General features: G+C 37.5%; 1 long non-coding RNA gene and 1 pseudogene across 3 annotated transcripts; one reads left to right on the top strand and one right to left on the bottom strand.

The window, feature by feature from the left end:
* The first annotated feature begins 10,849 nt into the window (after positions 1-10,849).
* On the top strand, positions 10,850-12,962 carry LOC122281786 (annotated as a pseudogene).
* A 670-nt stretch (positions 12,963-13,632) lies between these two features.
* LOC122281787 lies at positions 13,633-16,299 on the bottom strand. Of its 3 annotated transcripts, none has more exons than XR_006230318.1 (5): positions 16,118-16,299; positions 15,981-16,016; positions 15,541-15,855; positions 15,361-15,429; positions 13,633-13,849 (listed from the first exon to the last, which is right to left on the bottom strand). It is a non-coding gene; the product is annotated as an uncharacterized LOC122281787 (long non-coding RNA). The 3 variants fall into 3 exon arrangements; XR_006230317.1 differs by lacking the exon at positions 13,633-13,849 and adding an exon at positions 14,215-14,566 and having other exon boundaries at positions 15,356-15,429; XR_006230316.1 differs by lacking the exon at positions 13,633-13,849 and adding an exon at positions 14,215-14,566 and having other exon boundaries at positions 16,118-16,298.
* Between the last annotated feature and the right edge of the window lie 5,121 nt (positions 16,300-21,420).

Raw genomic sequence — 21,420 nt, 5'->3', positions numbered from 1 at the left:
CATATTATAAGCATATCTCAATCATTTAAGAGGGGCAAATGTAAAGAAGTACGAGTAACGTGAAAATCCTGTAAAGTTGCCTATTGAAATAAATGATCTTCACAGAAAATACTTATAGAAAAAGGATATTTACAGAAACCAGCCAACAGCTTAGTGAACATGCTAGGGTTTTGATATATAGAGGAGAGATAAAATATAAAATAAAATAAACTCTCATCCGTTTCTTGCATTCGAAATGATTCAACAATTCAAAAAATTTCTGGAGCTTCCATCAGGACAAAATTCTTCCTCCCATGGTGGGAGATGGGAGACTTTCTTGGATGGCTACCATAAAACTAAAATCTATTGGAAGAAAATATTCACTTTTGATATCAAAACTTTGCTTCTTTTGTATTCAATTTTTCCAAATTTATGCATCGGCCCACTATGCTTCTTGTGCAAGCCGTTAAGCATATCTTGCACTACCTCAAATTAAGAAATCATTTCCTTTGGACTTTTTATTTGCAAATCATCATCATTCTCAATTCAAGCTTATACTGACGTGGAGTGGGTTGAAAGTCCAGATGATTGATGTTCTACCAATGGATTTTGTGTTTTTCTTAGGCCGAATCCCATCTCATGGAGCTCCAGCAAACAATACACTGTAGCCTGCTTTAACTTCGAGTCGAAGTACTAGTACAGAACATTGGATGTTCGATTATTGTCTGCCCGAGGCTGATTTATTTACTAAACCCTTTCAAGTGTCATATGGCAGCTGATTTTACTCTTATAAAAAATATTTTTTGAGGATCACCTTTAAAGTGTTTGGGCATTTTAATTTGACAAGAGGATTTCTTAATTTTGTTCCACACTTTGTCTACAACTTTTCACCACTATTCTGTCACGTTGCTAGAAGTTTTGAATAGTTAAGACTTATAAATTGGAGACAATTGTAACGATTGGGGAGTGAACGCTTTAAATAAGAAAAGTCATGTGCTCATTTTCTACAACTCTAATAATGGTGGCCAGCCACCAGAAGACACAGCTGATCTTCTTTGATATTTTACTTCCGCTAGCTCATGCATGCGCCCATCAATTTCAATTTTCCATGGTAGAATGAATTACGAATGCATGCAAAGGGAAAGTTTCTTAATTTGTACGTTTGGGAATCGAAGCGACCGGGGAGACAATAACATGCAGCTAACAACTGACTTCACCTTGCCCTTCTTTTTCTTTCCTCTTTTTTCAATGATCTGCACATGATTTCTTCCAGCTAACTGGTTCTCTCTCTCTCTCTGGGGAATGATGGATATTCATGGCTGAAAACAATCTTCATGATTCAAAGTATCAGTTCGTTGCTCTAAACAGGGTTTCCTTACCATATATTCTCGACAATGACAATCAATTCATACGGAGCCACTAAAACACGATAAAAATAGGAATCGAATTAAGCATCAATGTCCAATAATTTTCCAAGGTCAACCCAAGCAGGCCCTACATTGTTTTAGTGAAGTAGGATGTCATGAACAAGATTGAACAAATTGTCATGAAGAAAATAGCGGCTTAATTTGCTGTTATATTTGAAGAAATTTATAGGTCTAACTCTATCATAAAACTATAAGAAAAATAAACTTTTGTGATTAATTTATTGCAACGATAAGATTATTTGCACCTAAAATTGGTCACAAAAGATTATTCGCAATGAAATAATTATTTGGTTGCAAATAGTCTTTTCGTTGTAATAAATTGATCACAAAGCTCATTTTTCTTGTAGTGAATTTAAATAGGTTCAAACAGAAAGATTTACTCCAACCTTATAAACATGTTCAAGATCTTGTCCATAAGTAATATGAGATTTATTTCTTAACAGTGTTAAACATATGATCAAGCCCATTTGTCCGAATTTATCAATTTTCTTTTATTTTTCATATATTTTTTTAGAAACCTTAGGATTTTTTTTTTTTTCAGAATGTAAAGTCATGAGTTGGATCTTTATTTTTTCTTATTTAATAAACTCCAAAAATTGAAAACATTAAATTAAAAAAATACTTAAAATTTAAAAATTCAATCCAAAGTTGTCAATTATAATTATACTGATTAACTAGCCTTTTCTTATGTTGCGTTACGTGCATACAACCCAAAAACACATACGTGTCTCTATTTATATAATTCTAAAAGCTGCTATGTCGCAATGAGCTGTCATCTGTATAAAATACGGAATTGCTTTAAATCATTTACAATATTTAAGTAGTTGTTGTCTAAGGAAGGTTTGCTAATTCAAAAATTTTATTTTAAATTTAAAATTTTCATTTCATTATTATAATTTTTTTAAATTTTTACATAAAATATATTAAATAATTTAACTTTTTTAAATCTCAATATAACTTTTTTAAATCTCAAAATAATAATAACACTAAAAAATAATATTTTAAACTTTCATCTTAATTTAAAATTCTCATTTCTACCCCAAACCTCCCTTAGTTGTCGGCCACATGATTCTCCTGTATATATATTATCAACTTTGCTAGGTACAACAGCCATGCGGAACCGTTATGTAATCGTGTGTGACGTGGCAACATTTTACAAAAATTAAAAAAACAAAATGAAGTGAAAACAAAAACTGCATTTCTGAAAAAGGGAAGGAGACCATCTAAATGAAAAAGGCGAGGTCCAAACCCAGAAAAGACCAGTAACAAAGGAAAACCAGAAGACAATTTCTTTCATGGGTAACCGGTATTCTCATGCTTCAGAGCCGGTTTTTAATTTCAATTTAGAAAAGAAGAGAAAATGAAGATTCCATAAGAATTATGCCTCTTCCTATTTCTTGCCGCTTTTGTTTCTGCAATCTTTTGCTATACAGCTTTCATAGTTTCTTCATGGATAAATTCAATATGAAGTATTTTTCTTTACGTTTCTCTTTGCTTTTAACAAAGGCAACACTTAGCATCTACTTCTATTGTCCCTTTTAATCAAACCACACGAGAATATTATTTTTAACACTCTTGACTTTTCTTTCTTTTCCTTTTATTTTACAACTATGTTGTTGGTTTGTAGGAATAAGAGAAAGAGGAACGCTAATGCTCCCATTCATCACAAGTTGTTAGGTAGTGTTTGTATGTGTTTGAGAAAAAAAGTTTACTTGTACATTAAGAGAGAGAGAGAGAGAGAGAGAGAGAGAGAGAGAGAGAGCACTTCGCTTTCTCAGACCAAATAAATAATAAGAACCAAACTTGGGGGAGGGTCGGTTGGTTTGGTGTGTGAAATTCTAGCACCAACCTATTTTCACCCATGGATAGTTATGAGGGTTAGGATTATGTAGAGATGAGGGTCGTCGAAGGAGAAGGGAGAAGGTGGTAACGGCAAACTCACGAAGACGAATCTGCAAAAATGAAAGACTTTATTTGGGATTCTTGCCGTCGGTTCCTATTTCAGATCTAGGAACAGGAAGAGGGAGAAGAAAACAAAATGGAGAGAGAGAGAGAGAGAGAGAGAGAGAGAGAGAGAGAGAGAGAGAGAGAGGTCCAATGGAGATGGAGGGAGAAATGAAATTTAAAGGGATAGAGAGGGGGAGCGAAACGGGAGGGAGAGGAAGAGAGAAATAAAAAAAAAAAAAAAAGGACACGCCGATTATACGCCGGTTACACCAGACAGTTGTGTATATCATTTTTCATCTATTATATGCATTTTTTTTAATGTAGCACTTATATCTATTACTTCTCTTCTTTTTTTTCTTTAAATTTCTATAAAGAAAAGACATCAATTAGAATTAAAATTGATTACAATCCCACCCTTCCTTTAGTATTTTTGTGAGAAAAAAAAAAGTACAAAGAAAAAAAGAGAGATCAATTTGATGACCTAACTAGTTACCCATAGGAAAAGTCTCATTGCAGGCAAAAAGGGAACCGTGCTCATGTGGAATAATGAAACGGCGCGTTTCGTATGGAGCCGGAAGAGATTTCCTCTTTTTAGTTCAACCATGAGTTTTCCTTTTGCTTTCAATTCTTCCCTCTTTTTTCGTTCTGACACTAACTCTCAGTGAAATCTCCTCCACCGTCAACCCAAACCCAGTAGGAAAATTATATTTGGATGTTAAATGACTTAACAAATCAACCTCAGTGGCGTCGCTAACCACCCACGTCGCAGCTCCACTCTCTAACCATCATTGCACCCTCACGGCCTCCCCATAGCCACTGCCCAGCCCAGACGAAGCCATAGCCAACCACACGTACAACACCACCACCACAAGCTGCAGCTTCCTCCCGTGCCGAGACTCGCAGCTCATCCTCACCATGGCGGAAGCCCAACCAGTGTGCGTCCACCGTTAGGATAAACCATTCCATGCCGCTGCCAAGCCCTCCATGCGAACACGCCAGCCACTGCCCAGACTCAACCACCTTGATCCGTTGCATTTTCTGTAGCCAACCACCACACAACCTTCTCGGTTTCTTCTCCATTTCCCAGCTAGCCATATTTTAGCAACCATAACAGAGCACATAAGTCCCTGTTTTAAACAAGAGAAGCAGAGACACTTTGGACACCACCATAGACCCACATTCCCTCCATTGTCAGCCATTTTTCCTAACCGGAAGCGGCCACAAGACACTGTTGTAGCTTGGTCATGCCACTCCCTGAAGCACCGAAAGGTAAGTCCCTCCCTCTTTCACTAACTCTTTCTCTCTCTCTCTCTCTCTCTCTCTCTCTCTCTCTCTCTCTCTCTCTCTCTCTCTCTCTCTCTCTCCTCCGTAGCCCAGCCACTCTAATCGGCGGCATCACGCTGCAGCCACTCTAATCGGCGGCATCACCTCAACCCAGCATATGTAACGAAGATCATTTCAGATCAGAAAAATAGGGTTGTAACCAAATTCAAGGAGAAATGAACCCATATGGTTTAAAAACAAAATTCACCTCGATCTCCCTCTCCACATCTTCACTTTTACAGTTAAGTTTCTTCATCGCAATAAGGTTTAACGATTTTTTCTATTCAAAGTCATATGACCGAACTCAACAAGCCGATCAAGTGGAGAGAGACAGACGGAGGAACCTCAAGAAAGAGGCGGAGGAAATACACAGAGAAATGATTGCAGGAGAGAGAGAGAGGGGACAATGAAAGGGGTAAATTTATATTTTTACATTCTTTCAACTGCCACGTCTTCCGCTCGGTGCACAATTCGTGGGCGCTTATCTGTACGTAGAAAAGACTCTTAACCATATTGAATCTTCGCCTCGTTTGTGTGTACGTGGTACTGTTGTTTTATGTTCTCGATTGTAGTGTCACTGGCGTGGCCGTCTTTATTTAATGGGATTCGGCGAAATTTAAGTGAATATCAATTTGTTAAAATCAACCCAAGTGTAAGTGTGAGTGTGAAATGAGTTTGGGTTTGCAGCCACCAACTCATGCTCACCCACCACCACCCACCACCACCTACCATAGTTAGGCCACCCACCCTCTCCCAAGTCAGAAGAAGCTGCAACAGGTGGGCTGCTCTTCTCCTATAAATAGAAGAGAGCTCTAAAGATAAAAAGCAGTGGGTAAAAGAGAGGAAGAGGAACGTGAGAGAGAGAAATAGAATTTTGTAGAGTGTTTTGTAAATCTCGTACAAATTCTATAAAAGAGGCTCCAGTGGACGTAAGCAATTTGCTGAACCACTTTAAAATTGTTTTGTGTGATTTTCGGACAGACCAGAGGCACAACAATTGGTATCAGAGCTCTGGTTCGAGCTGTCCGAAAATTCAAGTTGCTCAAAATCAATTTTTGACAACTCCAGGGTGTTCCTCGCGTTGAGACGAATCCGTTGCCGCAAACGGAATCGAAAACGGAGGTCGGAGTAGCTCACACGCGCCCCTAGAAGGTCCGCGCGTGCACTGCTGTCATCCACGCGCCCCCACGCGCGTCGGAGGAAGAAGACGACTGAACTACACGCTCCCACGCGCCCTCACGCGCTCCAGAGGTTGAAGACGCGTGGCAGACACGCGCCTCACGCGCTCCCACGCGCCCTACAAGGTTCAGCGCGTGAAATACACGCGCCTCACGCGCTCCCCACGCGCAGACAGTACTGTAGCGCGTGTAATACACGCGCCTACTCGCCGCCCACGCGCACTGTTCAGCGCGTGCATCCCACGCTCCAGACAGATCACAACCGTCCGTTTTTCAGATCCAATTTCGGCTTGATCTAAGCCATTCGGAGTCCGATTTCAACAATCAAATAGTGCTTTCTTACTATTTGGATCGTTCCGGACTCATCCGTACGGTTAGAATTTTGAAATTTTGAGTCTAAATTTTTTAAAATTCAAATGGAAGGATCTGGAAGAGACAGGAGCTCTGAACATTCCAGTAGCTCGGGACGTCGGTCCACTGTGTCAAATGCCAAGTTTGAAGTTGAAAAGTTCGATGGAACAAGCAACTTCGGCATGTGGCAATGTGAAGTCATGGACGTGTTGATCCAACAAGAGTTGGATATTGCGTTGGGAGGAAAGCCAGATGATATGACTGATCAGGGTTGGAAGAAGCTTAGTACTCAAGCTTGTAGTACAATCCGATTATGCCTTACCAAAGAACAAAAGTATTTTGTCATGAGAGAGACAGATGCTAGGGTACTTTGGCAGAAATTGGAGGATAAATTCATGAAGAAGAGCATTGAGAGCCGTTTGCACTTGAAGAAGAAGCTCTTCAGATTCCAATTTCGTGAAGGTATTTCAATGTCTGAACATCTGAATAACTATAATCAAATTCTTGCTGATTTGTTAAACTTGGATGTTAAAATCGAAGATGAAGATAAGGCTTTACTACTGTTGAATTCCTTGCCTGATACATATGAGCATTTAATTACTACTCTATTGTATGGGAAGGAAAAGATTAGTTTTGAAGATGTATCTAGCTCTTTAATTAGCAATGAGTACCGGAGAAAAGATAAACAGGTACATCAAGATACATCAAGTGAAGCGCTAACAGCAAGGGGGAGACCACAGTCAAGGTATCCCGGAAGGAGGAAAGGTTTTCATTCGAAAACCCGAGCCACATCGCGTGGTTCATCAGTCGGCAGAAAACTCGCCAGAGATGAGTGTTCCTTTTGTCACAACAAAGGACACTGGAAGAAGGATTGTCCCAACCGGAAGGGACAACAGCAGAATCAACCCAACACAGCCAATGTCGTGGACAGAGATGACGAGTCAGATTTTGCCTTGGCAAGTTCATCATCCATTTGTCGTTCCGATGAATGGATTATGGATTCCGGATGTACCTATCATATGTGTCCCAATCGGGACTGGTTTACTGATTTCACAAAGATTGATGGTGGAGCAGTACTTATGGGCAATGATAGTGCCTGTAAGACTCAAGGAGTAGGTAGCATTCGGTTAAAGCTGCATGATGGCAGCGTCAAGACTCTGACAGAAGTTCGGTACGTTCCGGACTTACGGAAGAATCTCATCTCACTGGGATCTCTGGATTCAAAGGGATTTAGAATCGCCATTGAAGATGGAACTCTCAAAGTACTAATGGGAGTTCGGGTGGCAATGAAGGGTTTGAGGCGAGGAAACTTGTACTTCTTGCAAGGAAGTACTGTTGATGGAAGAGCTTCCACAGGCTGTGAGAAGCTAGATGAGACTGATGCCGACACCACCAGTCTTTGGCATATGCGTATGGGACACGCAGGAGAAAAAGCTTTGCAAACACTGGTGAAGCAAGGCTTACTCAAAGGTGCCAAGACATGTAAACTATCTTTCTGTGAGCAATGTGTATTGGGGAAGCAGAGGCGGATCAAGTTTGGAACCGCAGTACACAATACACAGGGAATTCTTGACTATGTGCATTCCGATGTTTGGGGACCTACCCAAAATGCATCTTTGGGAGGTAAACATTGGTTTGTAACTTTTGTTGATGATTATTCTCGTCGTGTGTGGGTGTATACGATGAAGAACAAAGATGAAGTGCTGAAAATCTTCCTTGATTGGAAGAAAATGGTTGAGACTCAGACCGGCAGGAAGATCAAGCGGCTCAGATCTGATAATGGAGGTAAGTACACTTCAGACCCCTTCATGGAAGTATGCCGGAGAGAGGGAATTGTCAGACATTTCACGGTACGAGGTACACCGCAGCAGAACGGTGTGGCAGAACGAATGAATCGTACTTTATTAGAGAAAGTGCGATGTATGTTGCTGAATGCTGGATTCAGTAAACAATTTTGGGCTGAAGCTGTGACCTATGCCTGTCACCTCATTAACCGACTACCAGCAGCTGCCAATAATGGGAAGACGCCCATTGAAGTGTGGAGAGGTAAACATGCTACTGATTATGATTTTTTACACATTTTCGGATGTCCTGCTTACTATCATGCTAAAGAAAGTAAGCTTGATCCTAGAGCCAAGAAAGCAAAATTCTTGGGCTTTAGTATCGGTGTAAAAGGGTATAGACTCTGGTGTGTAGAGTCCAAAAAGGTAATCATCAGTAGAGATGTTACATTCAACGAATCTGAGATGCTTAAGTCACATAAGCATAAAGATTCTAGTGAAGGCAGCAGTAATGGCGAAACATTAGATGATTCGCAGAGTGTGGAGTTTATTACTTCAAAGAAGTTGGGAAAGCATGGACAAGATGAGGTTGATAATCCAGTCATAGTACCTCCAAGTCAACCTGAGTCAATAGCAACCAACAGACCGAGACGAGAGAAACGTGTACCGATACGTTATTCAGACTATGTGACATATGCATTACCAGCTGAAGGGGGTGAGATCCCAACCACTTACAGAGAAGCCGTACAGTCCAGTGAACAAGTTGAATGGACAAAGGCGATGAATGAAGAGATGCAGTCTCTTCACCAGAACCAGACTTGGGAGCTTGTGCCGCTTCCAAAAGGAAAGAAGACAATTGGCTGTAAGTGGATCTTCAATCAGAAAGATGATCAAGCTGCTAAAAATGGAGTGAGATACAAAGCTAGGTTGGTAGCCAAGGGCTACGCTCAGACAGAGGGAATTGACTACAGTGAAGTATTCTCTCCTGTTGTGAAACATTCATCCATTCGGATATTGTTAGCTTTGGTTGCACAATATGATCTTGAGTTAGCACAGCTTGATGTGAAGACAGCTTTCTTACATGGTGATCTGGAAGAGGAGATTTATCTGTCTCAACCAGAAGGATTCAAAGAAGCTGGCAAAGAGAATTGGGTATGCAGTCTGAAGAAGTCTCTCTATGGCTTGAAGCAGTCACCTCGACAATGGTACAAGCGTTTCGACCGCTTTATGTTGGATCTGAAATACACTCGTTGCCAATACGATCATTGTGTATATTTCAGAAAACTTGCAAAAGGATCTTTCATTTATTTGCTTTTATATGTAGATGATATGTTAATTGCATGTAAAAGCAAGGGGGAGATAGATCGCTTAAAAACTCAGTTAAGTAATGAGTTTGAAATAAAAGATCTAGGAGAAGCACGAAGAATACTGGGAATGGAGATCAGCAGAGATAGGGTGAAAGGTATAGTTCACCTTACTCAGAAACAGTATCTGAAGAGAATACTGCAACGATTCAACATCGACTCGAAGACGAAGCCGGTGAGTACTCCTATGGCCCCATATTTCAAGCTCAGTGCATTGCAGTCTCCTAAAACCGATGAAGAGCGAGACTACATGAAGAATGTACCATATGCAAGTGTTGTTGGAAGCTTAATGTATGCCATGGTGTGTACACGACCTGATATCTCCCAGGCCGTTAGCTTGGTTAGTCGCTATATGCATAATCCTGGAAAGGTTCATTGGCATGCGGCTAAGTGGATTCTACGGTATATTGCGGGGACCGTAGATGTTGGTTTGAGGTTTGAGAAGAGTGAAGATAGTCTAGTAACTGGATATGTTGACTCAGACTATGCAGGTGATCTTGACAAACGTCGATCGACAACTGGTTATGTGTTCACTATGGCTGGAGGACCAGTTAGTTGGCGATCAACTTTGCAGTCAACAATTGCACTATCATCAACTGAGGCTGAATACATGGCTGTAACAGAAGCCGTGAAAGAAGCTATTTGGTTACAGGGATTGGTAACAGATTTGGGCTTTGAGCAGCAAGAGGTTACCGTTTACTGTGACAGTCAGAGTGCAATTCATTTGGCCAAGAATCAAGTATATCACTCTCGAACAAAACATATAGATGTCAGATTTCACTTTGTACGTGAAATATTGGAAGAAGATGACATCAAACTTCAGAAGATTGGCACTGAAGATAATCCAGCAGATATGTTGACGAAGGTCGTCACAGGGATCAAGTTCCAACACTGTTTGGACTTGATCAGTATTGAACACTGCTGAGCACCCTCGGGTGCATTGGAGCGTATTCGATAGCAGAAGTCTCTCATGTCAAAGAATTTGGTGCATTCATTTGAAGAATGAATCAGTTTGTAAGCATCCTGGTATGGCACACTTGGGTGGAGGGGGTGATTGTTAAAATCAACCCAAGTGTAAGTGTGAGTGTGAAATGAGTTTGGGTTTGCAGCCACCAACTCATGCTCACCCACCACCACCCACCACCACCTACCATAGTTAGGCCACCCACCCTCTCCCAAGTCAGAAGAAGCTGCAACAGGTGGGCTGCTCTTCTCCTATAAATAGAAGAGAGCTCTAAAGATAAAAAGCAGTGGGTAAAAGAGAGGAAGAGGAACGTGAGAGAGAGAAATAGAATTTTGTAGAGTGTTTTGTAAATCTCGTACAAATTCTATAAAAGAGGCTCCAGTGGACGTAAGCAATTTGCTGAACCACTTTAAAATTGTTTTGTGTGATTTTCGGACAGACCAGAGGCACAACACAATTCTCTGTGTATATATATATTGTTGCCGGTTTGATAGAGATCGGCCATTTATATATAATAAAGTCCAACATTGATTGCATTGAATTTATTGGTATGGCAACTTTGGAAGAAAAGTTCAAAATAAATAAACAAAAATTGGAGAGAGCAGATCAGAAGCCAAAGCTTCAAACATATATGGGATGATAACCAGAAAAACAAAGAGAAAAAGCTAGCGGATCGGACTCAGATATTCGCCTTATACGTTTATGGCAACTCAAATGGCTTTTCGTCAATGGCTAAAGGAGAACTTCGTAACTTTCTTGCTCTTAGCTTCAATTTTCCTTCTAGTGCTGCGGACGTTCTTCTTCTACAAGAAGTCGAGAAAAAGGAAAGTGAACCTCCCACCAAGCCCTCCAAAGCTGCCCATCATTGGAAACCTTCACCAGCTAGGGAAAATGCCTCATCTCTCTCTCAAGTGTTTGGCAGAGAAGTTCGGACCAATAATTTATTTACAACTTGGCCAGATCCCAGCAGTGGCCATTTCATCGGCTAGACTAGCAAAGGAAGCCATGAAAACCCACGATCTTGCAGTAGCAAGCCGCCCACAATTTTTTTCAGCAAAACACCTCGTTTATGGTTGCACAGATATTGCCTTCTCCCCCTATGGTGCATATTGGAGACATGTTCGAAAAATATGCATTCTTGAACTTTTGAGTGCTAAAAGAGTTCAATCATATAGCTTTGTCAGAGAAGAAGAAGTAGCTCGTTTGGTGCATCGAGTTGCAGAATCCTATCCTTCCACCACCAATCTAACCAAGATGCTTGGACTCTACGCAAATGATGTCCTCTCTCGGGTTGCTTTCTGAAGGGATTTCTCAGTAGGAGGAGAATATGATCGCCATGGGTTCCAAGAGATACTCCAGGAGATTCAAGTATTGCTTGGAGGATTTAGTCTTGGAGATTTCTTCCCTTCCATGGAATTTATTGACAGTTTAACAGGCACGAAATCGAGACTTCAAAAGACTTTTCGACGGTTTGATCAAATTTTTGACCAGTTACTGGATGAACATATCAATCAGAAGAGAGAAACAAAGGAGCACAAGGACCTTGTGGATGTGTTGCTCCATATACAGGAGAGTGGATCTGATGAAATACCTCTTACCAAGGATAATATAAAGGCTATCATCTTGGTCAGTGAAGACTTCAATCTAGCTTTACTTTGGTGATCTATGCGCACAAGTCCCAACTCATTGAACTTAAATCCCTTTTTTTTTTGCTTAACTTTTGGCTTAAATATCATAGGAATTATAATATCATTACCGTTACCGCAGGACATGTTTGCTGCAGGAACTGATACAACGTGGATCGCCCTGGACTGGGGAATGACAGAACTCATCATTAACCCTAAAGTCATGGAAAGAGCACAAGCTGAAGTACGAAACATAGTAGGAGATAGAAGTGTTGTTTTAGAGAGTGATTTGGCACAGTTGCAGTATTTGAAAGCTGTCATCAAAGAGATCTTTCGACTGCATCCTCCAAACCCATTACTGCTCCCAAGAGAATCCATGGAAGATGTGAGCATTGATGGGTACGATATTCCGGCAAAAACACGTTTTTTTGTGAATGCTTGGGCAATAGGAAGAGATCCAGAATCATGGGAAAACCCAGATTTGTTTGAACCAGAAAGATTTATGGGTAGCACAATCGACTTCAAGGGGCAGCATTTCGAGCTGACTCCTTTTGGCGCTGGTAGAAGAATGTGCCCAGCTATCATATTTGGAACAGCAAGTGTTGAGCTTGTTCTAGCTCAACTTCTCCACAGCTTTGATTGGGAGCTTCCTCCTAATACTACACCTAAAGATTTAGATATGGCAGAGGTTTTCGGCATCACAATGCATAGGATAGCTGATCTAATTGTCATCGCCAAACCACGCTTTCCCGTTTGACTGTACGTACAAATAATAATCTAAATAATAATTCAAATAATCATGATGAGTTTTCATGATTTGATGGTTCAGAGCAAGTAGAGATCAGGTAATTTGGAGATGCTGTGGAGTTTTATGAGCTACGTACCATCTGAAGCTGCTGAGGTTCCTTTATGTAAAGTTTTGTATAGTTTCATACCTTTATGCATTTGGTTTGAGAAAATGTAGATGTACTTGGCGAAGTTGTGAATATGACCATATACATGGACATTTCCATGGGTTGTAAATACTTTGCGTTACCATGTTTGTTTTAGGTTTGCTCATGTGTTGGAAGAAAATGCGATTTGTATAATTAATGTCACAAGGACTGATCACTTCCAAGAGATCTTTCGACTGCATCCAACAAACCTGTAATCAAAGACTAATTGTTGTAATTACTTGAGTTACCATGCTTGTTTTGGGTTTGTTGTGTTCGAAGAAAATGCGACTATATATATTGCCCAGATTTCTTAATTTGATCTTTTGGCATGACATGAAAATATATTTCTCATCATCATGTAGTTACCCTTTCCTTAATTTTGATACATTACACCTTCAAGTTATAAGAAAATACAATGCGTATCATTTGTTATACTTATGGTTAAAAAAATGTCATTTGAGCAATTTTCACTTATTTTTCTTCTATCTTCGTAATCAAAATTTGATCAAGGTGCTATTTGTCACTTTTGATAATTAAAGGCTATAGTATATTTAAAGACAAATATTGGCTGTTTGTGAAAAAGTCTCACTCACCTTTTTTACAGAGTAGTTGGTATTTACAGAAGATATAACACCCCGTATGAGAGTCAGGGAGTTGCTTCCTGTTACTTAAAAATCAATTCCCAACAATACAAATATATATATATATATATATACACACACACACTCCAAAGGCTTTATAAAACATAAACTCGTTTGTTCAAACCAAACATAAATGTTCCTCTACAAGGACATCAACATAATTAATCAACAACTCTACAAAGTCTCAATAAAAAAGTCAACATCCCAATAATCCAAACCAACAGAATAAGATCAAATCTATTGAATAAGATTATCCAATAATCATGGTACCCTCTGGTACTAAATCCACTATGCTCAACTAATCATGCCCAAGCTTCCTATTCTTGATTCTCAGCTGACCCATCAAAATCGTTTGAAAATATTGAAGGTAATTGGTGAGTTATAAACAACTCAGTAAGTAGCTAACATATATTAGTATCTAAACATGAGTGAGCTACAGAATGTAGAACCAAAAAAATTTATCAAAATACCAGAGCAGCAGTTCAGAAATATTAATATACAAAAGACAAATGGCATAGCATAAATGAGTAGCAACATGACAGAACAAATTCTATGTTTAACCCCCGTGGTAGGATTGTGCAAATCCCGATGGCCAATTAAGTAGAAATAAAATGTGAAATCTTCCATTTATTATTCTTGAAGTCCCAAGTGTGCACACTGAAAAAACCATGCAGAAAACCATTTTGTGTTCCAAGGTGGTTGCATCAGAAACAGAGATGTTGGTACCAAATATAATAACTGAGGTCACAGTTTACACGCGTGGTAAGGTTGAGATGGAAGTAGAAATAGTATGTCATGTAAGAGGCTTTCAAAACATTTCATATCAAAACAATGTGCTGAATAGAGACAGATCACATAATCGTATACAAGATTCAAATTTCATATTCACTCCTTTTACATAGTTGAAACCCTGAGGGATAGCTCAATTGGTCAGGTCTTGGGTTTGCTCCCCAATGGTCACCAGTTCGAGAGTCCCCTTAGGCCACTGGAGGTTTACCTGACCATTAACTTCAGGACCCCGTGGGATTAGTCAAGGTACGCGCAAGTTGGCCTGGACATCCACAGATATAAAAAAAAAACATAGTTGAGAACAAAATGTCAAAATTACTCATGCCTACACCAGTCACGACATAAAATATTTTTATTTTCTTATTCAAAAACAGTGAGTTATGCAAAAGAATTGCCAAGGTTGTTTCCAACGTTCCATAACAAAATGTGCAAATTTTTCATAAAATCAACCATAGTCCGTTTTTAGACAAAGTCTTGCATAGGAGCACCACTTACCTGACTCTTGCAGAGAATTACATAGCCTTGTATTTTAGCCCAACCTCCTCGGATTATTTTAACCATACACCACAAGCACGTCAACCAAACAACTCACACGTTCAAAAACAAACTTAATCTGAATTTATCAAACCAAGAAACAGCCAGCATTTATCCCAACAAGTCAAACTAACATGTCCAACAACCAAACAGCCCGCTCTTGCTTCCAACATTTCAAACAAATACACACATACCCATACATCAACTTCGCTTAACCAATCACCACCCACACATCAAGCAAAAAACTTATTCTTGACATGTCAAATAACCAGACAGCCCACAAACGAACATATCATACACATAGCACGTTACCAAGTCCACTTCTTCATTGATGTATAACATTACAATCAAGAGAACTTCCACACACCAACCCACCATGAGTTTACATAATTTATCGGTTCTAGCATACAAACAGAGGCACCATACATCTCTAGCAAACACCAATACATTTCCAGCAAACACCAACACATAAGTCACAAACATAAGCGATGGTTACAAGGCTAAAGCTCGTGTGTACCTTACCTAGTCCCAGAGTGGTGAACATTCGGGTTTCGTGAGTGAAATAACGCTGCCTCGAACAAAATTACTACTCTATGATCAGCATTCGGCAACCACATTAGAAATTAATTTTCGAAATAGGAAGGTAATCGCATGATGGGAGAAATGAAAATCAAAGGAGTGGTAAAATTCACAAAAGCATACCTTGGTGGCGGAAGGTTCACTCCGATGGTATCCATTGGTCATGACCTAAATTTAGAGAAAGAGAGTGCGACTATGGAAAACAAGATCCAAGGGGTTAAAGAGAGAGCAACGTGTGACAGAGAGAAAAACAAGCAAGAGAGAGGCACGAGATGAGAATCGATACAACCAATAGAGAATCACTGGCGTTGGCAATGGAACCTGTGAAAGGAGGTGGCGGCGCACTGGGTATTCCTTGAAAAAATATCAATCTCGGGGCAGAGGAATACAGAGAGAACGAGGCTTACTAGCATGATGAGGGGCAACCTCTGGCAGCGCCTAGACAGCAACAATGCAAGATGGGGAGGAGGGAGGGAGCGATTTGTCAGAGAGAATTTGTGAGTGAGAAATCCGAGTGGGTCTGAGAGTGTGTAAATAGAGAGTGAGTGAGAGAAAAGGCTTACCGTCGTTCAACACTATTCAGGCGAGGGAGCTCCGATCTGAATAATACAATGAAGAGAGAGAATTGTGAGGGATTGGGGCACGGAGAGACAGAGAGAAAGGGAACGGAGAGCGTGAGAGGGATGGCGGAAAGACTTACGGATGTCGAGCTTGGGAGATGGGACTCGTCGGCAACCAGAACCCTAGAAGCAACGGTAGCAGTGATCAACACCAAACGTAACCAAACGTAGAAATGAGAGAGATGGAGGAAGCAGCTGTTGAGAGAGAGAGAGAGCTGAGTGGCATGGGTGAATAGGGAGGATGCGAAGAGCGAAAATAGGGAGGAGGAACATAACTGAAAGTAGAGAAATAACTTAACAAACGACATCGTTTTCCTCAAGGTGGACTGGGCTCCTCTATGGGCATGGGTTGCGACTCGGGTTGAGTGTTGCAGTAGATTTGGATACGACCTATGAGTGAGCCCAATACAATATAAGCAGATTTGAATTTAATATAAACAAGCTTGGGTGAAAATTGGATGACTGATAAAATATGATTAATAAATAGATTAATTGCAGATCAACTAGTAATCAATTTGTATAATACCAATAAATTTTATTGTCAAATTTTATAAATGTTTAGTTTTATATGCATTTTTTATTGTTGGGATATAATATTAATATTATTATTTGATTACTTAATATCTCAAATTGTTAAATTTTTTTTTCTTAATATATAATTTTATTTTGTAAAAATATTACTTTTCTTATATGTTATTGATTTACATATTGATAATGAAATATTTTATCATGAATCTAGTTATAATTGTAAATGATTTATATAGTTATTCTTATATTTTATATGAAATTATATTAATTGAGTTAAAAAGTAAATATACGGGTCAGATCAATTTATTTATATTAAATATGTTGAAATTGGTTGAAACAAGTTAAATGAATCATGTGTAAGTTAACTCAATAAAAATTATTATTAAATAAGTTAAACTGATTGTGTCGTATTATCTTGTTTAATTAAATGAGTTGTGTCTGGATTAACCCATATAGTATAATACTTAAGAATTGACACAACATGAACATGACACATGAACACAAATGCCATCCTAATTTACAAACTTGTATAATGTTACAAATGAGAGAACTATGGACAGGGATATGATTTGGGATTCAACAAGAGTAGTGGAATATGAAAGTAGTCGTGGCTAGATGTATGGTTTCAATAGTTGCTTGGGTAGCCATTGTATCCCATTGATGTTGCCTTATGTGTAGTGGTAGCAGTTGGTTGTGATTTGTTTGCCTTATTTGTAGTAGAACTATCATCAATACTCCCCCACAAACTAAGTCGAGGTAAGAGTTAAAGTTTGGCTCGCATGGGGTGAAGTGTGTGGTGTCCAAGAGGTTCGGTGAAGAAATTAGCAAGCTATAATGAGAAGGGCATGTGCCAAGTATAAAGTAGGCCAAAAGTGACGCGTTTACGAATATAGCGGTAATTAATTTCAATGTGTTTGCTACTAATATGGAAAACTAGGTTTATAGTCATATATAGTGAGCTAAGGTTGTCATAAGTGAAGATGAAACATGTACGCCAAGATCACATAAGACAAATGAAATTCAAGTCAGTTCAGCAGTTGTTTGAGGCTTTGAGCCATAACGAAATACTTAGCTTCAGACCAAGAGCCGCAGTTGATATCCAAAAGATAGAACAACAAGTCGTGGAGTGCCTTGTTTGAGGACATCTTGTCCAATCGACATCTATAAAGGCATAAACATCAATAATAGACATAGAGCTCAAATGAATGCCAAGATCAACATTAGCATGTAAATAATGAAGAATATGTTCTATCATTTTGTATTGAGTCGAGAATGCATAAATTGAGAGACAAAATCGGCACTATAGTATAGATATGAATGAGTGGGAGTAAGATACTACAGTGCACTTTTTTTTTTTTTTTAAGCGAAGGCAAGACCAACATTATCCCATGGATTTTTCTGATTTACATCTTGACTTTAATTGGATAATCAAGTGCCAAGTACACAACTTTATCATATCTAATTTGAATATTTTATAACATTTCTATTTAGAGAACCGATATCTAAAAGCAAACACTCATACACTATAAACAGCACAAATACTCAAGTGCACCTACGTTACTCAAGTAACATCATTAGTGAGGCCATTTGTTTTTGACATCATTGGAGTACCCATAGGCTTAGCATCTTGCATTTGGGAAATGTCTAAGATATCAAACCCATATTTGGATTGAAATAAAATTAGTCCATAGTACGGCAAACTTGTATCTCTAAGAAATAATAGAGGGGACCAAAGTCTCTTGTCATACCCGACACGTAGGACCATAGCGCAAGTCCCATGAAAACCTAGTCCATCGGTTAAAAAAAAGGAAGATGATAGCCTTTCAATTCATTTACAACTTATCAATAAAATAATATTGGTTTAAATTTCAAACACATCAAATCAAAATAAATATTTAAAAAATATTATTTTTTTGGAAGATTATAGAGAAATTGTAAATGAGTAGTTATTTTATCATTTTCTTAAAAAGAAAAGTGCAACACACCGTTTTGTCCCAAAATCGTACCCTTACCTCTTCTTCCCCAAGCCCGACGTACACCCTCTCCACCTCTCTCGTCCGCATTTTTTCGTCTCTATTCTAGTCTCTCTCAATCTCATCTCTAATATATTAACTTTCATTATTTAAAATAGAAAATGTGAAACAATAGTTTAGTTGAAGGGGGAAAATGTATTTTTCCTATATGTTACTACTAATTTTGATCAAATCACGCTAATAAATTAAAAAGATTGCATAGAACCTTGCACGGAAAGTTAAATTTGTTGTTATTTTTTAAAAACCAAGCATATATATATATATATATATATATATACTAGGTGGGAGTAACGTGCAAAGCACGTTTATTTAATTTTATGAAATGATTATTTGTAAAAAATAATATATATTTTATAAAAATTATTGATGTCACTTAATAATTTAAGGCATATTGGAGAAAATAAAAAAAATTAGTTCAAAGTATCATATAATCCAATACATGTTTATAACATCTATAATTTTAGCAAAGATGTATACGAAAAATTTAATAAAAGTCTAACACAAATGATAGTTCAAAATATGTGTCGTTTGATGTTTGTATTATAATTCATCAATTTATGTCATCCTGTAGACAATCAATAGAGACAACATTGAAATTCTTATTTTGCTGTTGGTTGAGTCAATCAGGGACAACATAAAGTTAAAACATAATCTTTTTATAAAATTTGTAGTATAATATTTTCTATATATAGCATATATATAAATCATAAAATATATTTTGAAATTGTTGGCCGAATTTACTCTTTCTTGATTAGCTCAAGGATCACGGCCTTTGTCACGTACCTATCATAGCAAGCCCACGTATGGAATATGACTTAGTGGAAGCTACGTCCTACAACCATGGGGAAAAAAAATACTTTGATTAAACACACTTGTATTATATATTATATGAGATTTTTAAATTTGGAATACTCAATAATCTGAGTTAATGAAACGTATAATACACGTATATTATACTTAGGGATTCACGTCTTATGCACCTAATACACGTGTATATGTTAAGGAGAAAGAGAAAAATATAATAACTAATCTTTAATTACTTATTATTATATAAATTATTAAGTATTATAATTATTGAGATTAATAAATCATATAACAACATTGAATGCTATCTCTCTCAATATTTATGTCTTCATTTTATGTGCCAAACCGTTAAAACAAACGGTGTTAACTTTAACGGAAAAACAAGAAAAACCGTTAAAACAAGATTTTCTGTTTCATACACACTTTTTATATATAGAAGAGATATGGTCGATGCTCCTAAAAATTATAGTTAAAATACATTTTTTAAAATTAACTTTGACATCAAGACTCCCCATAGCCAAAGGGGCCTATTGCCTTGAACCTTTATTTTTTACATGTAGTAACTCATCCCATGGGCCATAGGAATCACCGTTTCAAGTATGCAAATTAAATACATCCTCAACAATCAATATATATATATTGATCAATGATTGCATGTTATTCATGACCCATTATTATTGTTAGTAACATACATAATTAGGCTATGTTTGAGATCACTTCACTATTTTTTTTATTACTATTCATAAATCATGTGAGATCACTTAAATACCAAAACGTACCAGCATCCTTACCGTTGGACATGTTAGCACTTTTTTTTTTTGTCGTTTTGAATTATGTTTTTATTTGTACTTTAATAAACAGATATAAAAAATTATAAGGATCCAACTTTTACACAATTATATAATATAAAAATATTAATTTTTTAAGAGATTTCTTTGACTTTGATGTGTTTGAATTTTAAAATAATACTATTTTGTTATAGAGTTGTGAAACCGTTATGAATTGATTATATATGTATCACTTTTCAATGTATATATACATTAAGAGCAAAAAATTTGAAATTATTTTATTATCACAATATAAGGCTGATCATCTTCAAAGATTAAGTCTTGACTCTAGCACTCATTACATAGAAAATTCTTAAGATTTATATTATTTGGAATCAAGTCATGATCATGATTGGCCAAGAGATGATAAAATCTCTAAAAACATAAATATTTATTAATTACGACGTTAATTATTTTAGAAACTCTACCTTAGAAGTATGTAAACAATTTAATGCAACTAAATAAAAAATCCAAAAGGAAATTAATTAATTTGAACTTGTAATTAATGAATATAATTGGACTTGTAAATGATGAGAAATGCTTTGGGTCCCGAATTCAGGACCAAATTAAGTGGTTACCAAATGGTTTTTTATTTAGTGATTAAGTAAATTTTTTTAAATGATATTGTAAATTTTTAAAAAAATATATTTAAAAATATAAAAAATGAATGAAAAATAAAAATTATATTTGGCGGGAATTCGGTCTACATCCTTCTGTGGATGTTGCACCGCTCCTTGTAAATTAGGTGACATCATCTTAAAAGTTGGAGTGACATTAATTTTTCATGCAGTATATTTTAGGTGACTTCGTATGTCAATTATTACCTAAATAAAAAATTACTGAAAATGTATCATCTCATCAATATATAATTAATATAACTAGCATTGATATTATTATTGAACAAAAATGCCAGTGGCCAGAACTAGTTGAAGTGTAGTGTATGGCTAAGAAGAAGCATCGAGATAATTCCGAGGATAGCTTCATTATTGTGCTAAACTATGATCCGTCACTATCCTCAACAATGATAAAGCATTTGCAGAGAAAACAAAAATACCACAAAATAAATGTTGACTTTTTCCCATATAACTTGACAATTATAATCAATAGCAACCAAAATGTCTTCTTCTTTTGGTGGGGTAAGGCTAGGGAAATATCGATAAGATCATCTTGGGAATATTCTTGGAAATCGAG

This window comes from Carya illinoinensis, chromosome 11, assembly GCF_018687715.1.
Source record: "Carya illinoinensis cultivar Pawnee chromosome 11, C.illinoinensisPawnee_v1, whole genome shotgun sequence".
In the NCBI taxonomy this organism is placed as follows: Eukaryota; Viridiplantae; Streptophyta; class Magnoliopsida; order Fagales; family Juglandaceae; genus Carya; species Carya illinoinensis.
This window is presented reverse-complemented; position numbering and strand designations above follow the sequence as displayed.